Source organism: Nicotiana attenuata, chromosome 11 (assembly GCF_001879085.1).
Source record: "Nicotiana attenuata strain UT chromosome 11, NIATTr2, whole genome shotgun sequence".
NCBI classification, from domain to species: domain Eukaryota; kingdom Viridiplantae; phylum Streptophyta; class Magnoliopsida; order Solanales; family Solanaceae; genus Nicotiana; species Nicotiana attenuata.
Genome location: NC_031999.1, coordinates 26,474,062 through 26,496,895, shown reverse-complemented (window position 1 = coordinate 26,496,895; position 22,834 = coordinate 26,474,062). Strand labels below are relative to the sequence as shown.

At 39.2% G+C, this 22,834-nt stretch overlaps 1 pseudogene; it reads left to right on the top strand.

The window, feature by feature from the left end:
* The window catches only part of LOC109234774, an 88,203-nt pseudogene that overhangs the window by 5,312 nt on the left and 60,057 nt on the right, over positions 1–22,834 (top strand).

Below are 22,834 nucleotides of genomic sequence, written 5' to 3'. Positions count from 1 at the left end.
TGGCCAGGAGTACTACTGCTTCTTGGATGGTTACTTTGGGTATAATCAGATTTCTATAGCCCCAGAGGACCAAGAGAAGACCACTTTTACATGTCCTTATGGCACGTATGCGTTCAAGAGAATGCCCTTTGGTCTTTGTAATGCACCCGCGACTTTTCAAAGGTGTATGATGGCCATTTTTACTGACATGGTCGAGAGGTTTGTGGAAGTATTCATGGATGATTTTTCTGTGTTTGGATGTTCTTTTGATAACTGCTTGATGAATCTTGCTAAAGTGCTCGCTAGGTGTGAAGAGACTAACTTGGTGCTAAACTGGGAAAAGTGCCATTTCATGGTTTGGGGCACAAGGTGTCAAAAGATGGTTTGCAGGTGGACAAGGCAAAGGTGGAAGCGATTGAAAAATTGTCTCCACCGATATCTGTCAAAGGCATTCGCAGTTTCTTGGGCCATGCAGGTTTTTATCGTCGTTTCATTAAAGATTTCTCGAAAATTTCCTCTCCCTTGTGCAGGTTGCTTGAGAAGGATGTTGCCTTTAAATTTGATGATGCCTGTCTGAAGGCATTCGAGGAGCTGAAGGGAAGGTTGGTGACTGCACCAATCATAATTGCTCCGGATTGGGAAGCCATTTGAATTGATGTGCGATGCGAGCGACTTGGCTGTTGGAGCTGTCTTGGGGCAAAGGAGAAATAAAATCTTCCACCCCATCTACTATGCGAGAAAAACTCTGAATCCAGCTCAGATGAACTACACAGTCACTGAAAAAGAGTTACTTGCAGTGGTGTGGGCGTTTGACAAGTTCAGGTCATATCTTGTGGGGACCAAAGTCATTGTCTACACAGATCATTCAGCTATCAGATACCTGTTTGAGAAGAAGGACGCCAAGTCGAGACTGATTCGGTGGGTCCTACTCTTGCAAGAGTTTGATTTAGAGATCCGAGATCGCAAAGGAACAGAGAATCAAGTGGTTGATCACTTGTCTAGATTAGAAAATCGGAATCATGTAGCTGAAGGGGGTGTAATCAAAGAAACATTCCTTGATGAGCAGTTACTGGTGATTGCCTCAAGCACAGCCCCGTGGTATGCAGACTATGTGAATTTTATTGCAAGTGGGGTGACACCACCAGAGTTGACACCAGATAATAGACGAAGGTTCCTGCATGATGTGAGGCTTTACATGTGGGATGAGCCATTCTTATACAGGCTCTGTGTAGATCAGTTGGTGCGGAGATGTGTTCCTGAGGAGCAAATGAGTGCCATACTTCATAGCTGTCACGCCTCACCATACGGAGGTCATTACGGGGGAGACCGGACCGCCCAAAAAGTGTTACAATCACGTTACGGAGGTCATTACGGGGGAGACCGGACCGCCCAAAAAGTGTTACAATCCGGTTTCTATTGGCCAAAATTGTTTAGGGATGCACACGCCTTTGTTAAAATGTGTGACAGGTGCCAAACAACCGGAACGATCACAAAGAGGCACGAGATGCCGCTGCAAAACATTCTGGTAGTGGAGCTCTTTGATGTGTGGGGAATAGATTTCATGGGACCGTTTCCACAATCTAATGGTCATAGGTACATCTTGGTGGCAGTCGACTATGTTACCAAGTGGGTGGAGGCCATTGCTCTACCCACTAATGATGAAAAGGTGGTGGTGAGCTTTGTCAAGAAGCACATCTTTACACGTTTTGGAACTCCAAGAGTATTGATCAGCGATGGAGGAACGCATTTCTGCAACAAATTGCTGAATAATGTCCTTGCAAAGTATGGAGTCAAGCATAAGGTGTCCACTGCCTATCACCCCCAGACGAGTGGTCAAGTGGAGGTGTCAAACAGAGAGGTAAAGCAGATTCTTGAGAAAACAGTGAGTGCAAATAGAAAAGACTGGGCCGGGAAATTAGACGACGCATTGTGGGCATATCTAACTGCGTACAAAACTCCCATAGGTGCTTCTCCGTATAAATTGGTTTATGGGAAGGCATGTCACTTGCCCGTCGAACTTGAACACAAGGCCTATTGGGCAATTAAAAAGCTGAATATGGATGGGGACCTAGCTGGAGAGAAGAGGTTGCTGCAACTCAACGAGTTGGATAAGTTTAGATTGCACGCATATGAGAATGCCAAATTGTATAAAGAAAAGACTAAGAAGTGGCATGACAAGCACATTGAACATCGTGAGTTCGAGCCAGGGCAAGAAGTTCTGTTGTTCAATTCGAGGTTGAAGTTTTTTCCCGGAAAGCTTAAATCTCGTTGGTCAGGCCCTTTTGTTGTGGTAAGTGTGAAGCCTCATGGAGCTGTAGAATTGCGGGATATGAGTTCAACTGGTACTATCTTGGTGAATGGTCAAAGGATAAAACTTTACTGGGGTGGTGACTTTGCACGTCACAAGACCTCGGTGAACTTGACGGATGCTTGAGAACGTGTTGAGTCGTGCCGCGATGTTAAATCAGGCGCTAGATGGGAGGTAACCCATTGAATTGTTGTAACCGTCGTGCCACGACGTTAAATAAGGCGCTGGTTGGGAGGCAACCCAACGATAGTATTAGTTGTTGATTTTGTGTTTTAGGAAGTGCTAACCAATGCAGGTGATAATGGGCAAGTGCTAAGGCCATCGAACGAGGTGAGAACAGGTGAAAAGTTGAAGAGAAAAACTCCCCAGGTGCGCGCCCGCGCTACTGGACGCGTATCTGGGCGCACTAAATTGTTCCATTTCTGTTTTTGAGCGAGCTAAAAATAGCGCGGCCGCGCATGTGGGCGCGCTACTAGCATGACCGCGCATGTGGCACGCTAACTTTCCCAGATTCTGTAGTTGGCCGCGCTAAAACTAGCGCGCCCGCGCATCTGGGCGCGCTAGTCCCGTCAAATTGTCGCCCGTCATTTTTTATTATTAGTTAAGTTTTTATTTTATTTTTTTTTCTTTTGCATACATTTTAATCTAATTCCCCCCCCCCTTTCTTATTACTCACCTACCGCACATAACCCCCCAAACAAACACAACAAACCCTTCATCTACATTCCTCCCAAATTCCCCTTCCAATCTCACGAGTTCCCCATCCCCAAGCTTCCCCTCTTCTTCTCCAACTAATTTCTCTACTCGCACTCATCTCCCACCACAGGTATGGTCCTTAGGTTCTTTTCATCTTTTTTTTTATCCTTTTCTTATTTTTCAGATTTTTGTATATTTGTATGCCATTGTTGTAGATGTTCTTTGGGTTTGTGTAGAGATATTAGTGATACATGTTGTAGTGTTGGTAAGTGATAAGTGTGGGGTGGTAAGTGACGTTGTGGTGTTGTTAAGTGAAATTATGTGGTAGATTATTGTTCTAACAAGATAAAAGGAGTTGTGAATGTCTAATGCCCACAAGGTGTTTGTGGAAAGGCCCCATTGAACGTGATTGTGTAGTTTGTGATGGCATATGCGTGGGAAGTCTGAGTAACCGCATTGCATCACAAATTTTTTATTGGGCTGAGCTAATGTGTCCTGTTTTGCAGATATCATGACTCCATCTAGGAAACGATGCGCCACAGGGGCCTCCTCGAGCAGTCAGGCTGGTCCGTCTAGGTCAAGAGGGGGTGCACCTGCACGTACCTTCGATGCGACAAAATTTGTTTCGGCAAAGGCACAAGATCGCTTTGCGGAAAAGGCTCGTAAAAAGCCAATTCCGGAAAGGGGTATTCACATTGCACAGCTCCAGCGCCACTGCCCGCATATTACGATAAGTTATTGAGGCGGGGGCTACAAACTATTATTAATGAGCCCGGTGAAGGTAATGCTATGATTGTGCGTGAATTTTATGCAAATGTACCAGAACATGTAAATGGGGTAGTCACGGTGCGCCGAAGGGCGGTGACTGCTTCTGTTGAGGCAATACGGGCGGCCTACCAACTGCCTCCTCCTCCGGATGCTGGTGATTACTTCCATGAGTACGGGTGCCACCCAATGAACGACGGAAAATGGGCACGATTTGTTGAGACAATCTGTGTGCCCGGTAAAGCAGTGAACTGGATGGACTATGGGGATAAATTCCACTCCTCCGCACTCACCTTTGAAGGGAAGTGCTGGTTGCACCTAATCAACAACGGCTTGCTCCCGTCGCACAATACGACAGAGGTGAATGGGCCCCGTGCGGCCTTGATCTGGTGTTTTGTCAATGTTTATGACTTCGATGTGGCCCAGGTGATATATGATGAGATATTCATTCGCAGCCAAATCAAAAGGTATGGGTTCTTTTTCCCTTCCTTAGTGACTCAACTGTGCAGGGCTGCTCAGGTGCCCGAAAAACTCCCTGTGGATGGATTAGTAAGAAAGGAAGGCAGGTTCCGTGTTGATAAGGTGACAACGGGTAAGGAGCCGGAAGTAGTGGCGGAGAGGAGTAGTTCTGATGAGGCTGAGGATGAGGAAGCTGCTGAAGAAAATGTGGAAGTTGCACCACAAGCTCAAGAACAAAATATGCCTGTTGCAGGTCCATCTGGGACTGCAACATCTTCAGGAGCCGTCCGGGTGTCCCGTCTTACTGCTTTGGAGCAGGAGATGGCGGGTTTGCGCACTCGGGTAGATGCGATGGATGACCGACAAAAGAAGTCGGAAACGAAAATCATGGGCTGGTTGAGAGCGTTGGGGCGGGCGTACCACGTCAACCCAGACACCGTCTCCGACTAGGAATGACCCCTCAGGGAAGTCCCTTTACCTCGCTGCTATTTTGTATTTTAAAGCCATGGGGACATGTCTTCATTTTTAAGTGTGGGGTGAGGGGTACTTCGTTGTATGTTTGTAGATGTATTATTTGAATGATGTTTTTATTTTGTTTAGTTTGATTTTGCTAGTTTAGCATTAAGTAGGAATCATTAGTTAAAATAGATAAATGGCTCGTCCCGACGACGGATCCTTTTCGACGGGGTTCTTGAGGGACTAAGTCGACAAAAAAAAAGAGATTTTTTTAGGTAGTGTAGCAACTCCCCCTTTTTCTTTATACCACAGTTCTTTTCCAAGGGTTTAACTTGAACCCGGTGTAGGTAGTTTTTATTTTGTTTTCTTTTTATTTGTAGATTGGGTTAAAGGGCTACGAGCTAGAAAATTCAAAAGAGAACCCATAGCGTTGACACACCTGAACACAATAGACCCTAGAGTGTAACGCTTAGTCTTGTTTGTTGAATCTCACTAAAGTGCCTTAATCTGTATGTTTGACTGAATTGAATGCCCGTAATGGAGTATCTTGATGAGCTGATCTGAAACGAGTCATGTGCCATGTGTGGTGAGGTTTTGTGTAGTCCATGTTGTGTACTTGTGTCTAGAACTTGCCCGGTATGTGAGTTGAAGCGAAATTCAAAGTTATGCTCGGTTTGAAAGATGATTTTAGGCTCTCTTTGATCTTTTGAGTGTAATTGCTTATCACAAATAAAATTCATCCCTAGTTAACCCTTTTGAGCCTATAGACTTTTCTTTGGCACCCACATTACAAGCCTGTATCCTTTTTGTTCTTATTCGATATCTTTGATCTTTTTTCCTCTTAAAGCACTTTAATTGAAAAATGAGCGCTAAAAGAAATAGGAAGGAACTAAGTGAGGGGTGGCTTTTGAGTGGAACCAATAAAAGGAAGAAAGGTGCTCTTGTTTTGTAAAATAATACACCACTAGCGGAAATTGAAAGGAAAAAAAGAAGAAGGAAAATATAGGTGAATAAATTGTTGTCTTGTTCTTGCTAGTGGGGTATAAACTAAAGTAGTGCTTAAAGAAAGAGGGAGAAATTCTGGGGTGATATTGTTTGTGAAATTGAAGTGGGGATTGAAGAATTTGCGCTCAAAGTGATTATGTGATGTGTTAAAGTGCTTAGGAGGGTGAACCACTATTCCTAAATATATCCTACCCGTCCCTTAGCCCATATTACAACCATGAAAAGTCCTAATTGATTTTAGATCGAGTGAGCCTGCATTAGTAGAGATTTACATTAGGGGAAAGCTTATGGTACCAGTTGCATGCATGTGATTTCTTTTGTGAGTGTGAGTGATTTTTCTTTGATATATATAATCATGAAATTCATTTGTGTGGATTGATCTATATAATTTTGCTGTGAATGTGAGGGCATGTGGTTCGTGAAGGAAAGACAAGTCTTGATCTCTGTGTAGAGTATTTTGAGGAAGTATGAATATCGCATGGCATGTGAGAGTCGACTTATGAGGCTAGGATTGTTCACTGCTAGGTGCAATGTATGTTAATTGTTCTAGGTGTAATGCGTTGGGGGAAAAGGTTGAGTGAAAGGACCTCTATAAAGAATAGTGTGATTGCTCGAGGACTAGCAATGAATTAAGTGTGGGGTGTTGATAGTAGGCTGAATATAGGTGATTTAGCGATTGTTTATGCTTCCACTTTATTATGTTCCGATGTTATAATGTGGTTAATTGATAAAAAATGGGCTCTAATTGTGATTTTTAAATATTGCAGGACAAGGAGCCTATGTGACGCATTAGGAATGTGACTGGAACGATTTTAGAGCAAAAACGACCCCTCGGAGCTGAGTACGCACGAAGACGAGGAAGAAAATCAAAAGCTGGAAGGCCTGGGCTAGCGCGCCCAGGTGCGCGCCCGCGCTAAAAGTAGCGCACCCAAAGACAGAATGTTTACCAACTAGCGCAGCCAGATGCGCGACCGCGCTAGTCCAATTTCTGGGAAGGATTATTTAGGGGCAAAATTGGAAATCTGGAGGAAACCCCACTTGACCTATATAAACTCAAGCTCGCCCAAGGTTAATTTATCAAGTTTTTCATAGGCTAGAGCAAGGTATCAAGAGGCAAGAGGCAAGGAGGAGATTTGACCATCAGGTTCTTGTTTTCTTTTCTTTGTTTTTGCTATTTGTGATGAAATTGAACCCTATTGTGTTAAACATTAGTATGAGTAGCTAAAACCCATTATTCTGGGGTCATGGGTGAAACATGAAAGTTGTTATTTGACGTTTAATTCGACGAAGTTGGTTTGTCATATTGGATTGTTTATTTAATTCTGATTTTAATTATTTTTCTGAGTAGCTAACAGTGAAATACTATCTACGAATCTAGAGTTGAACTCGAAAGTGGGAACTTTAGATTGCATATAGAATTAAATAGAGCAGGTTCTTGAACCCGGGCCTCGGGGAATGGATTCGCAATTGGGATAGACATATACCCAATTGCCTTGCTTGGTTGGAATACAGGAATTATAAATGCGTTCTTGTAAATCTTAATTCCATAGACATATAGGCATTGAGTTAGCTTGAATAGGCGAGTAAGAACTCGACAGATTCTTATGAGTAATATAAACCCTGTCAATCAACAATCCAGATAAATCAATTAGTCGTTTTAAGCCAAGAACACAATACGATTGTTAACTAGCCTGTGACCCTGGAATATCCTCTCCTACTGTTTGTTACGTGAACTTGCTACTCGTTTGGTTAATTGCTCTAGTTAGATTATTTCTTGATAGTTAGGTAGTAAAACAATTACATCTCGATTTTGTGAAAAACCTCTTGGATAAATAAAGTAATTGAGTTGAATCAGTCAACAGTTAATCATAAGTCTTCGTGGGAACGATACTCTACTCACTACTCTATTACTTGACGATCACGTGCACTTGCGTGAGTGTTTTTGGTCGCAACATATAGCGATAACAAAATTAAGCTTAAGTGATGCCATGCTATAAATAGTATTCCACGCTTTATGAAAGTTTGTGTGTGAGCATCTATTGCTCTTCGTTTGTCGTAATTTATAGATCCCTGAAAAATTGCCACTCTAGCATGCATGTACTATATAATTATTTATGTATTATTTCTTAACTTGCTTTTATGTTCAAGTAAGAGTTCCACTTACTATCACATCTCACAAAAAAAAAGGAAGGAAAATGCATAAAATATTTAGTTTCAACATTTTGGAGCTAAGTAAACTATGCAGTGAGATGTGTTTCCTAATTTCCCCTATTAAAAGTAATAAGTTGACTTATTTCAGATCCACTTTACTCGTAGATGCATGTCAAAAAGAAAAAGGAAATGAAACCAATCTAGAGCATTTACTACGTACGCATGTGGCTGCTAAAATTTTCTACTTAAACTACACATTAGTTACTTATGTGACTTTCTCTCTTGGGCAATATATTGAGCTCTTAACATTATTCTTTTTTTCTTCTTCTTATCATTGGATATTCGAAAGTCGTGATTGGATCGATAAATCTAAAATCACATTGGATATTAGTCATAAATAAGGATCGGGGTTATAATATCTGTAAAGTTAAGATGTGTAAATAATTTTTTTTGACAAATTTCGTGGTAGATACTTATATTTTTATTAGGGTAAACAGTCTACATTACAACCTTTAAGGTGCGACCTTTTTTTGGACCCTATGTGAACTTGAGATGCTTAGGCTACGCTATTTTAGTACTCTAGTGAAATGTGCTTCCTAATTAATTGGTTGACTTGATTTCAGATCCACTTTATTCGTGATACACATGTGGACAAAAAATTAGAAACCTAAACCAAAGCATTTATAATAGGGCAAAGTGTCAAATATACCCCTCTACTTTGGTCTATTATTCACATCTATCTTCCGTTATACTATCGGGACATATCTACCCTTATAGTTAATAAAACTTTTTAAATCCAACGGAAATGCTCCAGATTAATAAAATAATTATTTTTCAAAAAAATCATTCACCCATAACCCGTTAAACCCATCATATAAAATACGGAACCTAGATTTTTGAGATATCTTAGCACATTTTATTTATTTAGAGAGAGACCGAGAATGATGGTGGCAATATGATTAGTAAGAACTTATATTTTTTGTTCTTAGTTGTTCACAGTGGCATTAGGATGTCATGTTATCACGTTCGGTTGTATTTTTTTTGTGGGTATAATATGACATCCCTTTGTCTAATGTAATGCACACTTGATAGTTGATTTATATGTTGGTAACAACTGATATACTCTTTTAGAATACTTTTGTTTGGGTACTATATGAAGTTAGTGTACTTAGGCTGTTAATTCTGATGACCCAAAAGGTCATCTCGTGTTTTAGAATCCAATCCGGGGTTCCGAGGCCTTCAAGACCTCATTTTTTTCTTGATTTGCGTGCGCAGTCAGGATGTGCTTCCGGAAAGCCTATATGTGAAAAATTGAGAAAATGCTAAACTTTGCCTTTAAAATTGAATTAAGTTGGCTTCGGTCAATATTTTGGATAAACGAACCCGGAACCGTGATTTGACGGTCCTGGAGGGTCCGTAGGAAAATATGGACCTCGGGCGTATGCCCGGAATCGAATTCTGAGGTCCCTAGCCCGAGAAAAGAATTTTTAAAGAAAATTGTTTGCTGGAAAATATAAAGACTTTTGGAAATGAAATGGTGTGTGTTCTTGATGGTATCGGGCCCGTATTTTGGTTCCGGAGCCTGGTAAAGGTTTGAAATAATGTTTAAGTCGAGTCTGTGAAATTTGGTGAGGATCGGAGTTGATTTGATATAAATCAGACCCTCGGTTGTGAAAATAGTAACTTTAGGTGTTCTTGAGAATTTTATTGATTTTGATGCTAAATTCATAGTTGTTGATGTTATTTTGACGATTTGATCGCACGAGCAAGTCCGTATGATATTTTTGGACTTGCGTGCATGTTTGGTTTGGAGCCCCGAGTGCTCGGGTGAGTTTTGGATAGGCCACGGAGTGTTTTGAGACTTAAAGGAAATAGCTGTTGTGTTGCAGATCTGCAGACTTCGCATTTGCGAAGTCTGGCTCCGAAATGCGAGCATCGCATTTGCGAAGATCCATCGCAATTGCGATCAGAGGGCAGGGAGGGGGACCTTCGCATTTGCGAAGTTCAATGTCACAATTGCGACCCCAGCAGTCACCGCATTTGCGAAGTTAGTAGCCCAGGCCAAGCTTCGTATTTGCGATGCATTGGCCGCATTTGCGAGTTCGCATTTGCGAACCTGTTATTGAAAATGCCATAACTGCGACTGTGTAAATTATAACTTAGATGGGATTCAACTCATTCTTTCAAATTTTCAAACTCTAAGCTCCCTTAGGCGATTTTTCAAAGAAAAGTTCTTCCCCAAATCATGGGTAAACAACTTTCAACTCATTTCTTTCAGTATACTTCATCTTTTTACAATATTTCATCACAAAATCTAGGGATTTTCATGGAAAATTGGGTGTTTTTGGATAAAATTTGGGAATTTCGATATTTGGGGATTTAGACCTCAAATTGAGGTCGGATTCCAAAATCAATTGCATATCTGGGCTCGGGTGTGAATGGGTAATCGGGTTTGGGTCCGAACCTCGAGTTTTGACCAAGCGGGCCCAAGGTCGATTTTGACTTTTTTTTGGGGAAAATGATAGAAAACCTATAATTACGCATTGGAGTGGAATTCTTTAGCACTTATTGATTTTGTTAAGTTAATTATGGCTAGATACAAGTGAATTGGAGACAAAAATCTAAGGGGAAAGCGGTATTTGAGGCTTGGGTTTGGCCGTGGAATTCGAGGTAAGTGTTTGGCCTAACCTTAGCTTGAGGGAATAGGTGTTGTGGCTTATTTGCTACATGTTAGTATTGTGTACGACGTATAGGTGTGGTGACGAGTATCTATACGTTGGTGTCGAGCATGCCCGTGAGTCTTAAACTATGGCCGTTGAGATTCTTATTATGTACTATTCATGCTTAACTTGATGATTATCCATGTTGATGGTATTTTCTTGGTAATTGACTATTGTTGAGTATTGGCTCAAGTTGAGATTTGTTTTGCGAAGTTAACTGTTGGAACGAGATGGGTTATAGCTGATTCCCATGCTGGGATGTATTTATTTCTATTGTTGATTCCCTTACCGGGATGTAATTGTTTTTATTGTTGATTCCCTTGCTGGGATGTTACTGTTTCTACTGTTTGGGTGAGAAAAGAGTGATAAAGCACGAAGGGTGATACCGTGCACATTCATACTTATGCATATGGTGAGGAAAGAGTGATAAAGCACGAAGGGTGATGTCGTACACATTTATATTTACATATGGTGAGGAAGAGAAATAAAGCACGAAGGGTGATGCCGTGCACATTCCTATTATTCATATGGTGAGGAAGAGTGATAAAGCACGAAGGGTGATGCCGTGCACATTTTCATTATTGATTGCACGGTGAGGATTGAGAGTAAAAGCACGAAGAGTGATGCCGTGCATTTGTTTTATGTTGCTGGGATTGTTTGCTATTATCAGTTCAAGTGCCTTAATTGTTTCGTTTATGTTATTTCTGTGTTTCCTTATTCTGGTATTCCACATAGCATGTTGCCCCTTCCCGTAAATTGTTGATAGCGTCTATTAATTGTATTCTGTTAGATATTGTTTAACTGCACAGGTTATGATGTTTGGTCGTGTCCTAGCCTCGTTACTACTTCGCTGAGGTTAGGCTCGACACTTACCAGTACATGGGGTCGGTTGTACTGACATTACACTCTGCACTTTTTGTGCAGATCCCTGTACTGGACCATACGGACCGTAGATCGAGGTTGTTGCCTTCAGTCTAGTGGAGACCCGAGGTAGTCCTGCAGGCGTCCGCAGGCCTTGGCGTCCGCTTCTATCTTGCTTCTTTTCTGTTTTATCTATTTCTGAGACAGATTTGAATTTTCTTGTTTAGACCACTATTTGTAGTATTCGTAGACAATCCGTAAAATTGTGACACCAGTTCTAGGTGGAGTTTTATTATGGATTTCGTATTAGTATTAAGTTAAACTGTTAAATTCTGTTCTTCCGCATTTTGATTTTCGCTGATTTTCTTATATCATCTGGTAAATTGTTAAAGATAAAGGAAAAAGGTAAAATAATCAGTAACGTTGGCTTGCCTAGCGGGTTCAATTTAGGCGCAATCACGATCCCGACGGTGAGAAATTCGTGTCGTGACATTAATTTACTTTCCAACTTGTTGATGTACTTTCTTTCATTCTTGATGAATTCCTTAGACTGTTGCTTGATATTAAAATCCCCTCAAATCTTTTTTTAATTTTTGTTCATTATAAGTTCAGTTGTTACGAAGAATTATGAGTGTCCGATCCCATAGCTTGGAATCTAACTTTGGTTCTTAAGGCGTGGTTTGGTAATAATTACTCGTTTCCTAAATGCTTAAAGCAGAATAAGAAAATCATGGTGTGTAAATACTCATCAAAAAAGGCTCACTGTTGGAGGAAGAAATGCCTCGGTAGCTACCTTATGACTTTAGAACTGTCAACTTAATAAGATGCTATACACATTCAAGTCAATGAGCCATGGTGGAAAGAAAATATAGTGAATTCTCGGTACAGTTCGATATGGTGGAGAAAAACAAAGAGAGAAGCTAGATGAAAATAAGAGAAATTGAAAAAGGTAGAATAAAATAAACATACGATAACGGTATTAAAAGAATTGGGACTCAATATATGTCTTTCACTTTTTGAGTGCAGCAAGTGGCTCCGGAGGAGATAACTAATTTGTGAGGGGAAAGTACACTAAATAAAAGGGGTTTACGAGTTATTAATGGGTTTTTTTAAAAAATAGATCCTTTTTTTTTAATTTGGCGACTTTCTGTTAGGTGGAGTGTATTTTTATAAAGATTAGTTAATGGTTAGGGTAGTTGTAACAACCGACCGGTCGTTCTGTGAATTGGCATCCCATTCAATGGTTTAAGGTACCGAACAATTTCGTAATATGTATTATGACTTGTGTGTGTGGTCGAGTTTGGTTTTCGGATGGTTCGGGATTAAATTAAAAGAGCAATTCTTATTTTTGAAGCTTAAAAGAAACGAGTTGACCGGAGTTAGACTTTTGAGCAAACAACTCCGGAATGAAATTTTAATGATTCCAATAGCTTTGTATGGTGATTTCAGACTTAGGCATATGTCCGTATTTGGATTTGAAAGTCTGTAGGACAATGCGGCGTATTTTGGTAATAGTTGGAAATAGAAGATTTTTGAAAAGTTTGACCGAGGGTTGACTTTGTTGATAACGGGTTCGAATTTCAATTCTGGAAATTTGAACAGCTCCATTACGTCATTTATGACTTGTCTGCAAAATTTGAAGTCATTCCGAATATATTTGATACGTTTCGGCACAAGATATAGAATTTGGAAATTTGAAAACTAATAATTTGATTCGAGGCGCGACTTGTAATTTCTGCGTCGTTTGATGTAATTTGAAACCCCTAGTAGGTCCTCGTTATATTACGGGACTTATTGGTATATTCGGACGAGGTCCCGGGTGGCTCATATGAGTTCCAGACGGGGTTCGGATCGTTTGAACCTTGGTTGGAGCTGCTGGAATTTTGATTGCTGGTGCGATCTCTTCTGCAGAGGTTTATTGCAGAAGCGACCTCGCGGAAGTGACTAGAAAGCGACCGGGCAGAAGCCACAGGTGCGAAGAAATTCCCGCACATGCATGATCGCAGAAGCGTGAGACTCATCGCAGAAGCGACATGTTGCGCAGAAGTGAGGAAGTCTCACACCTGCGTTTGCACAGAAGCGGAGGGGTATTACGCAGGTGCGAGAGGGCAGTGGCCTATTTGCTTCGCAGAAGCGAGCTCATAGGCGCGACAAATCAGTCCGTAGGAGCGAAACTGGACAGAAACTTAACGATCGAAAATTTGGTCATTTCGCCATTTTTGTTTTGGAGATTGAAGCTCAATTTTGGGGCGATTTTGGAGGTGTTCTTCACGACTTTGACTTGGGTAAGTGTCCTATATCCTAAAGTGATTATATTTTATGAATCCATGGTTATATTCATCATTTATTTCGGATTTAATTGAAGAAATTGAAAAAAATTGTGAAATATTTTAAAAATGTAAAATGAAGATTTGGAGGTCGATTTGTTATTGGAATTTGATAAAATTGGTATGGTTGAACTCGTATCGTAATGGGTGTTTAGATTTCATGAGAATTCTGTCGGGTTACGAGAGGCGGGCCCCACGTTGACTTTCGGGTTGACTTTTTAGAAGAAAATTTTAAGTCGACGTTTTATCATCCGAAATTATTTCCGATGAATTTTAATGAAGTTATATAATTTATTTGGCTAGATTTGAATAGTCCGTAGGTCATTTCATGCAAGAAAGCTATTTGGAATATAGGCCTTACTTCGTAATTGGTAAGTGACTTGTCTAACCTTGCGTGGGAGAAATTTCCCTTAGGATTCGGTATTGTTATGGTAATTTACGTTATGTGAAGGCCGTTTACGCGAGGTGAAAAGTGCATATGCGGGCTATTTGTTGGAAAATATGGTTTTTGCTAAGTAGTTTTCTTTTATTGCCTTAATTGAGTTACTATAGCATGTGTAGTCATCATGTTTAGCCTAATTTCACATGTCTACGTGTCTTATCTCTTATTTGCAACTTGTGCAACATGCTTAGTTTAATTATCTGCTTCCTTGATTCCGTATTCATTATATAACCGTGGAATTCATTACTTGAAATTGCTAGCATTGAATATCATTGTTTTAATTGTTATGTCTTAGTTTTCGTGATTATTGTTGAGGTGATTGTTTGGTGGTTATTGTTTACACGAGGTTTCTGCCGTGTCTTGTGATTATTGAATCACATGTGGTGAGATAAGGTGATCTTGATACGCGTGGCTAGTAGGGGAACTACTAGAAGTCGTACGACTTGATAGGGTGGGGTAAAACGCGGGGTGCTATTTCGGGAAAAATGATTTTCAAAACTAAATTTAAAGGCTCCCGCAGTGATATAATGAAAGAGTCTGATCTATTTACTTTTGGGACTACGAGGCGGTACCTCGGGAGTGCCCTTATTGCTATTTAGTTTTGGGACTATGAGGCGGCACCTCGGGAGTGGCCTTTGTCACGACCCAAAATCCATTAGAGGTCATGATAGCGCCTAACACCACTACCAGGCAAGCCAACAATAAATAATTAACTAGATTTACTCATTTTAGTATTTTGAAATCAAAATTTTTCCTTCAATTAAATAATAAGAAATAAATTACAGAGTAGATAATAATTTTTTTAACAATTTCAATACTGAACAATCCATAATCACCCCAAAACCCGGTGTCACAAGTGCATGAGCATCAACTAGGAAATAAAATAAAATACAACACCTGTCCGGAATACAAATTTGGACAGGGAAGAAAATATAAATACTCTGAAGGAGACTCTGCTGGCTGCGGGTCGTAATATGGAATGCAACTCACCTAAGTCCCCTAATTTAACCACGCCGCTACACCCAAAAGGTCACTAAATATATACGAGCCTGCACAACAAAATGTGCATCAAGTGTAGTATGAGTACGTAAACAACGCGTACCCAGTAAGTATCCAGTCTAACCTCGAAGAAGTAGTGACGGGGGGTCGACTCCGACACTTACCATGGGCTATAAATAAAATGCCAATGATATAATTTAAACATGGATTATATAGAACAGCTGTAAGCTCAATATTATGAAGCAGTAAGCAGTTCTTTTATAATTAAGAAATCTCCAAATTTATTTCTCATCATTTAACAATTTATCTCAGGCCAATGAGGCAATATCATTTATATAAATTTTGAAACAGTGAATTCAATCATGCGCAAATCATGCCGAGGTCGTACGGTCCGATCCAACATATAAATATAAATTGTGCACTGCCGAGGGTCAAACGACACGAACCATAGATGCATCTATTCAAAATCTGCCGAGGCGTTCGGTCCACTCCACAAAAGAAATACACATTCAAATAACCAAATAAGAATTTATTAAGGAGAAATTATTCAAGGAAATGCCAAATTCTCATTTAACGGTCAAGAAAACGAACTTTAACCCTTTTTTTAAAAATATTCCTTCACCAAGTTTGATATGATTTAAGCAATTTAGATTAACAATAAGGTTGCAAACATCGCAAATATAGCATGATTTGGATCCTAAATTACTAGGACATAAGCATAATAGTAGCTACGCACGGACTCTCGTCACCGCGTGCGTACGTAGCCCCCACAAATAGAAGCAAATATTGAGTTATTTCACCTATGGGGTTAATTCCCTCTTATTAGGTTAGAAAGGAGACTTACCTCGCTCTGAAATTCCATAATCCGCTCCCAATCCCTTCCGACAACTCAAACCGATGCCCAACCCTCCAAAACTAGCAATAATTGATCAATTCCACAAATATATACTCAAATATTCATTATAATCCTATTTACAACAATTTCCAACTCCGCTAAAATCGATAAAAAACACCCTCGGGCCCACGTGCCCGGATTCCGAAAATTTTCGAAGAGAAACTTTACCCATAACCCCACGAACTCAAATGTATAATTTATTTCCAATTCTATGCCCAAATTCGTGGTCAAAATCCAAAAATACCAGCTTCTAGGTTTTTCTTCCAAATCCAAAATTTCTACAAATTTTCATGTCTAAATCCATATATAAACTTTGTATTTAACTCACAACTAGAAGAAATCACTTACCTCTTGATGATGATTGAGCCCCCTCTCAAAATGCTCTCAAAAATCGCCTAAGTCCAAATGGAAAATGAGGGAAATGGCTAAGTCTCGGAATAAAAAGCCCTTGGCTCCCGACGCAGATGTTGCATTTGCGACATTTGACTCCAGACGCAGATGCCGCATTTATCGCAAATGCGATGGTCGAATTTGTGACAAATGCATCGCAAATGCGAAGTCAAGCTGCCCCCTGCCAAGGTATGATGACTCGATAGGTTATCTCGTATTTTAAAAACCCAATTTTGTGTTACGAAGCCTTAAATATCTTATTTTAGCCTTCCTCGACTTGCGTGCGTGGTGTTATCTTCAAGGTTTCACGTATTAATTTTGATGATAACAATCCAACATAATTATTAATCAAAGAACACTTACTTGTGGTAATCTTATTTTTGCACAGGTTTATTCATGAAAGAAGATGCCGGTAAAGATCCAGTCAAATATGGGAAAGAGAATATCATGTGAAGAATTTATCAAGGAAGATTATTTTTAGAGATTTAATCTAGGAGGAGTATTGAATGGCTTACTACAATATCAGAAGAAGGATCTATGGAAATTATGGATGGAAAGCTTTTCAAATCTTGAAGGAAAGTTGCTAAAATTATGGAGAAGATCTATTATTTTGTGGAAGGAAGATACTATATGGAAGAGATACTACAAGGCCAAGGAAGAATATATTTTCTGTGAAAAGAAAATATATTATGGATGTAGTACAATCTATATTATGGAAAGATATTATTTTTCAAGATCAAGAAAGAAATATTTTCAATATAATGGGAGAAGAATATATTTTCTATAGAAAGAAAATATATTATGGGTATAATACAATCTATATTATGGAAAGAGTTACCTGCAAAAGAAAAGGATATAAGCAAGAAATAATCATTGAATACACAGTTGTATACAAGATTGGTGCAAGGAAATAAATGAAAAGTGTCCTAACATATTGGAATCTCACGTGGAGTGGAATCACTTTAGCCTATGGATGGAGGATAGATCCTATAATCACTCCATGATCCATACCCTAATGAAGGATCTGTTGAGAATCATCCAATACACAAAGAATTCTATATTCATGATGGACTATTAAAGGAATTAATCCGTTCCTTACAATGTGAGATATGATTGATAGATGGATTGGATTGGAAAAAATTCCAAAGATGGTATTGAAATTAGAAGAATCAATTAAACCAATATGAAGGGATATATTGAGAAATATGCACACACTTCATATCTGAAGAAAGGTTTGAAATTCAAGAAGCCTGTAGCTAATTGAGATTCTACAATCACAAAGTCAAGCACTACAACGAAGCTTCAAAAGGAAAGTCGACATCTGCTGAATAGAAGAAGATTCAATATAATCCATCAGGAGATATCCGAGGAAATTATCACCGTGATTTTAGCAACAGACAGGAAATCAAGACTCAAGGATGTTATGCAAAGGTCAATTCGAAGCCAACACTATAAGTACGAGAAATTGAAGAAGAAACATTCACGCAGCCTTCTACACAATTTTCTATCCAACTACAAGTTCTTTATCTACCCTTAACAAGCATTGTAATTCACTTTAGTAGATTTACTATGTACACAAAAGAGAGAAGAGAGATAGAAAAATATTGGAGAGGCAGTGTGTCCGAAAGGTTGTGTCATTGTTCGTTTCTTTGGTGAGCGAGTGAAAACCAAATGGTCGTTGTTGGTGAGCGAGTGAAAACCAACTCCTGTTCGTTGTTGGTGAGCGAGTGAAAACCAACCCTGTCAACATTGGGGGCGATCGCTGAAAACCACAAAGGCTGTACTCAATTCATTTACAAAGAGCTCTAAAAGATAACACTCTTGCAACCCAAGAGGACTGGATTAGGATACCACATTGGTTCCGAACCAGTATAACATTCTTGGTGTCATTTATTTTATTTCTCTCATATTATATTATGTTCCTTTACCGTTTATTGTGATTAACACTTGTTTAAATCGAAAGGACTAACAGTTTTGTGCAGGCTGTCTCCGCATAAGTCGACTAGGTCTGACGAGTAGTCGACTAGAAATTTAAAAAGGCTACAATTCACTCCCCCTCTTGTTCTTTCAATTGGTATCAGAGCAGGTCTCACATCTTTAATTTTTTTGCTTAACAGCAAGTGAGAAAAGATCCATGGCAGGTCATCAAATTATTGGAACCGTACTTCAAGAGGGATACTCAACAAGAAGGCTATCGTACTTCAATAGTCAATACTATAGCCATTGGAAAGAAAGAATGAAGGTTTATGTCCAATCAATAGATTATCGAGCCTTGCTAGTTATTCAGAATGGACCAAGACCTATTCCGAACAACAGTGATGAGAAGAAGCTTGTAAAAAGGGAATCCATATTTGACTACACAAAAGAACAGCTGGATATTATGCAAACAAATTCTAGAGCAATCAACATGCTCTATTGTGCGATTAGTGAAGAAGAATATAAGAGAATATCCACCCATGAGACTGCTAAAGATATATGGGACAGATTGAAAAATATCCACGGGGACGCCAACAAAGTTAAGGAAATTGAATCCACGTCAACTTTTGAAGAATTCGAAAATGGTGAAGATCGAAAAGACATGGCCGTGATACCTAGGATGAGAAAAAGGAAGAGTAGAAAGAAGCAGAATAGAAAATCTCAATCCATCCAGAATCGTTAAAAGAATCGGAAGAATAAGGTTCAACAACAAGCGAACATATGCTGCTACAAATATGGTAAACCTGGACATATGGAATTAAAATGTCCCAACCTCAAGAAGAAAAATCATAGAATCTCAACTTGGAGCGACGAGGTTGATCAAGAAGAAATGACAAACATATGTCTCAAGAAAAGAGAAGAAACTGACGAGGCATGTTTTAATGCTATTCTGGATTGTGATCTCAAGAAAAAGAATCACAAATCTTGGAGCAACGAGGATGAATCTGAAGAAGAAAACAATCACGAAAGAATGGAGAATCAATGTTTCATGGCAATGGGAGAAATTAACAAGGAATGTTCCACTCCTATTACATATTGCGATAAATGTGATGAATTGCAAGATGACATGGAATTGGTTCTCAATGACCTTAAGAAAATTCTAAATGAATATCATAAGTTGAGGAAGGAGAAGAAGAATTGGGAGATCCAACCTGAAGAATATAAGAAGTTGACACATGAGAAGAAAGATTGGGAGATCCAACTTGAAGAATATAACAAGTTGAGAAATGAAAAGAATGAGTGGTATATTCAGCTTAAAGTATATCTGGTGGAGAACAACTTACTTCAAGAAGAAAATTTTGAGCTTCGCAAACAAATAAGCAGCTTGCAAAAATCCCCCAGCAACTACTTTGATCGATCAAAGTCGTCTACTTGGCTTAACAACTATAAGTCGACTGAAAAGGGATCTACTAGTAAACTTCCTACTTTGAACAGGTTGACTGAGGAAAGCTCCAAGTCAACTAATAAGGCAGCTTCATGTAAACACTCTTCTTCTCATATTACATGTTATTATTGTGGCAATTCTGGACATAAAGTACTTACATGCAATTATGCCAAAAGTTATGTTAGATCAAAATATGTTTGGAGACCTAAACAGTTACATGAATCTCTAATTACACAATCCACAAACCATGAAGGACCCAAAAAGATTTGGGTACCAAAAATAAATTAATTTGTTTTGCAGGAATTCTGAGTCCAGCCATAAAAAGGATAAATGACGTTTGCATAATGGCTGGTCAAGGTACGCTTAAAGATGTTTCAAAGTTCATACGTACTCTACAAATGATGAAGGAACTATTGCACGTGATGGTAAAGTTTAAGTGATTGGTATCACTAAAGGTTATTCAAATTCCTTCGAATTCTTTATAAGGTGATACGTATCTAGTAATATTTTTTTATATGTACAACTACATATTGCTTGAGTCAACTAGCTGCAACATATTTCTATTATGTTTGGTATTAATCTTATCCTTGACTTAGAGATTTGAATAAGAACGAATATCTTGCATGAACCATGTGCATATTACAAAGTTAGTAAACTATTTTTATATGGTTGTTGAAATATTTTTAAAATGGTTTGAAAATTGCATAACATTTTTCTCTAGTCTCTCTCTAGAATTGAAGGTTTTTTAATCACATTCTCGTGACGAAGACTATTTATCATTTGAACAAATTTATGTTTATCATCTGACGATTATTCTTTCCAAAGAAGCATCTACAAGAGCATATTTTTTTTGGTAATACTAACTAAAAGCATGTCAAGCATTTTTAAGCCTCTAGAAGATGATCGGTTTGAAAATAAGTATGATGGAGAATTAACCTCCATCTTTACATAATGCGAAGCAAGGAGAAAATTAGTAAGTCTAACGATCGAATAAAGTACCAAGGTAAGTCGACTAGGTCTGAAGAGTAGTTGATTAGAAATTTATAAAGGCTACAATTCACCCCCCCCCCCCTCTTGTTCTTTCACGTGGTTCGACAGTTTTTTCGAAAGGCTTATATGTTAAAAAACTGATAAAAATAAGAATTTTTGCCTTAAAAATTAATTTGAGTTGACTTCGGCCAACGTTTTGAGTAAGCGGACCCGGGTCCATATTTTGACGGTCCCGGTGGATCCGCGTCGAAATATGGGACTTGGATGTACGCCCGGAATTGAATTCCGAGTTCCCTAGCTCGAGATATGGAATTTTGATAAAAAATTAAAAGTTTAAAAGTTTAATAATATTAAGAATTGACTGATTTTTGGTCTTGTTGATACCGGGTCCATATTTTGGTTCCGGAGCTCGATACAGATACATTATTATATTTATGACTTGTCTGTGAAATTTGGTGAGAAACGGAGTTAGTTTGACGTGATTCGGACGTTCGGTTGTGAAAATAGGAGTTTTAAAGTTTTATTGAAAATTTCATTTCATTTGGTGTTCAATTCGTAGTTCTAGGCGTTATTTTGGCGATTTGATCGCGTGAGCAAGTTCATATGATGTTTTAGGACTTGTGTGCATGTTTGGTTCGGAGCCCCGATGGCTCGGGTGAGTTTCAGATAGGCTACAAAGTGTTTTGAACTTAGAAAACATAGCAGTTGCTGCAACTGATCTGCAGACTTTGCATTTGCGAGGTCTTGCTCTCAAATGCGAGCCTCGCATTTGCGAAGAGGCCATCGCATTTACGAGCAGTGGGCTGGGAGGGAGACCTTTGCATTTACAAAGTTTTGATCGCATTTGCGATCCTGGAACTTCACATTTGCGAACACTGGTTCGCATTTGCGAAGGCAGCAAGCATAGCCATTCTTCGCATTTGCGAAGACTTGTTCGCATTTGTGGGGTTCGCAAATGCGAACCCCAGGTTGCAAATGCGATACCTGCAACTGATCAAATAGTTAGAAAAATGGGATTTTCACTCATTCTTCAAATTTTCAAAACAAGAAAATCCTAGGGGCGATTTTCCAAGACTCCTTCTTCCCCAAATCATTGGTAAGCCTAACCCATTTTCTTTCAATCTTTCATCACATTTCACCAGTTTTTAACCTAAAATCTAGTGTTTTCATGGTCGAAATTTTGGGGTTTGGGTAAAATTAGGAATTTTTGAGAAATTGGGATTTAGACCTCAAATTGTGGTCAGATTCCAAAACAAATTACATAACCAGGCTCGAGGGTGAATGGGTGATCGTGTTTTGCTCCGAATTTCGGGTTTGGACCAAGCAGGCCCGGGAGTTGAATTTTTCAATAATGACCTAAATTGAATCTTGCAATCGTGGGTGATTCCTAAAGCTTATTTTGAATCGTTTGGTTGGTAATTTGCTAGATACTGTTGGTTCGGAGGCTTGTTTGAAAGGCAAAGCTTTTGTTGAGCTTTGAGTGATCTTTGGAGTGAGGTAAGTATTGTGTCTAACCTTGACCTGAGGGAATTACGAACCCTCGGATTATGTTCTATGTGACTCTCATGTGAGCGGCGTATATGCGAGGTGACGAGTGCTTATAAACCGTCGAATTATCTGTTTTCCCTTAATTATTTCCTTCCCTGTCTTAATTGTTATATGCCCTAAATGCTTTCCATGCTTAACTGCTACTTGTTAATCAATATCTTCTCCTATTAATGATGTTAGCTCTTGTATAGCTTCATGCTTCCCTGCTAGTTGTTTATGTTGACTTACTTGCACCTTCTGATTGTCAATTACTGGACTGGTCTCACTGTGTAGTATTACTCGTGTAGATTTCTATTTTGTACAAGGTTTCCTTTTGGTTCAGTTTGGTATTTATTGATCGTAGAAGTTTTGTGGTTGAACTATTGATTTGACTGTGTATTGAGTATTTGGTACTGATATGGTAGGATCGGGCTGCACGCCGCAGCAGGTGTAATAAGAGTGGATTGATATGGTGGAATAAGGGTGAATATGTAGTATACGAT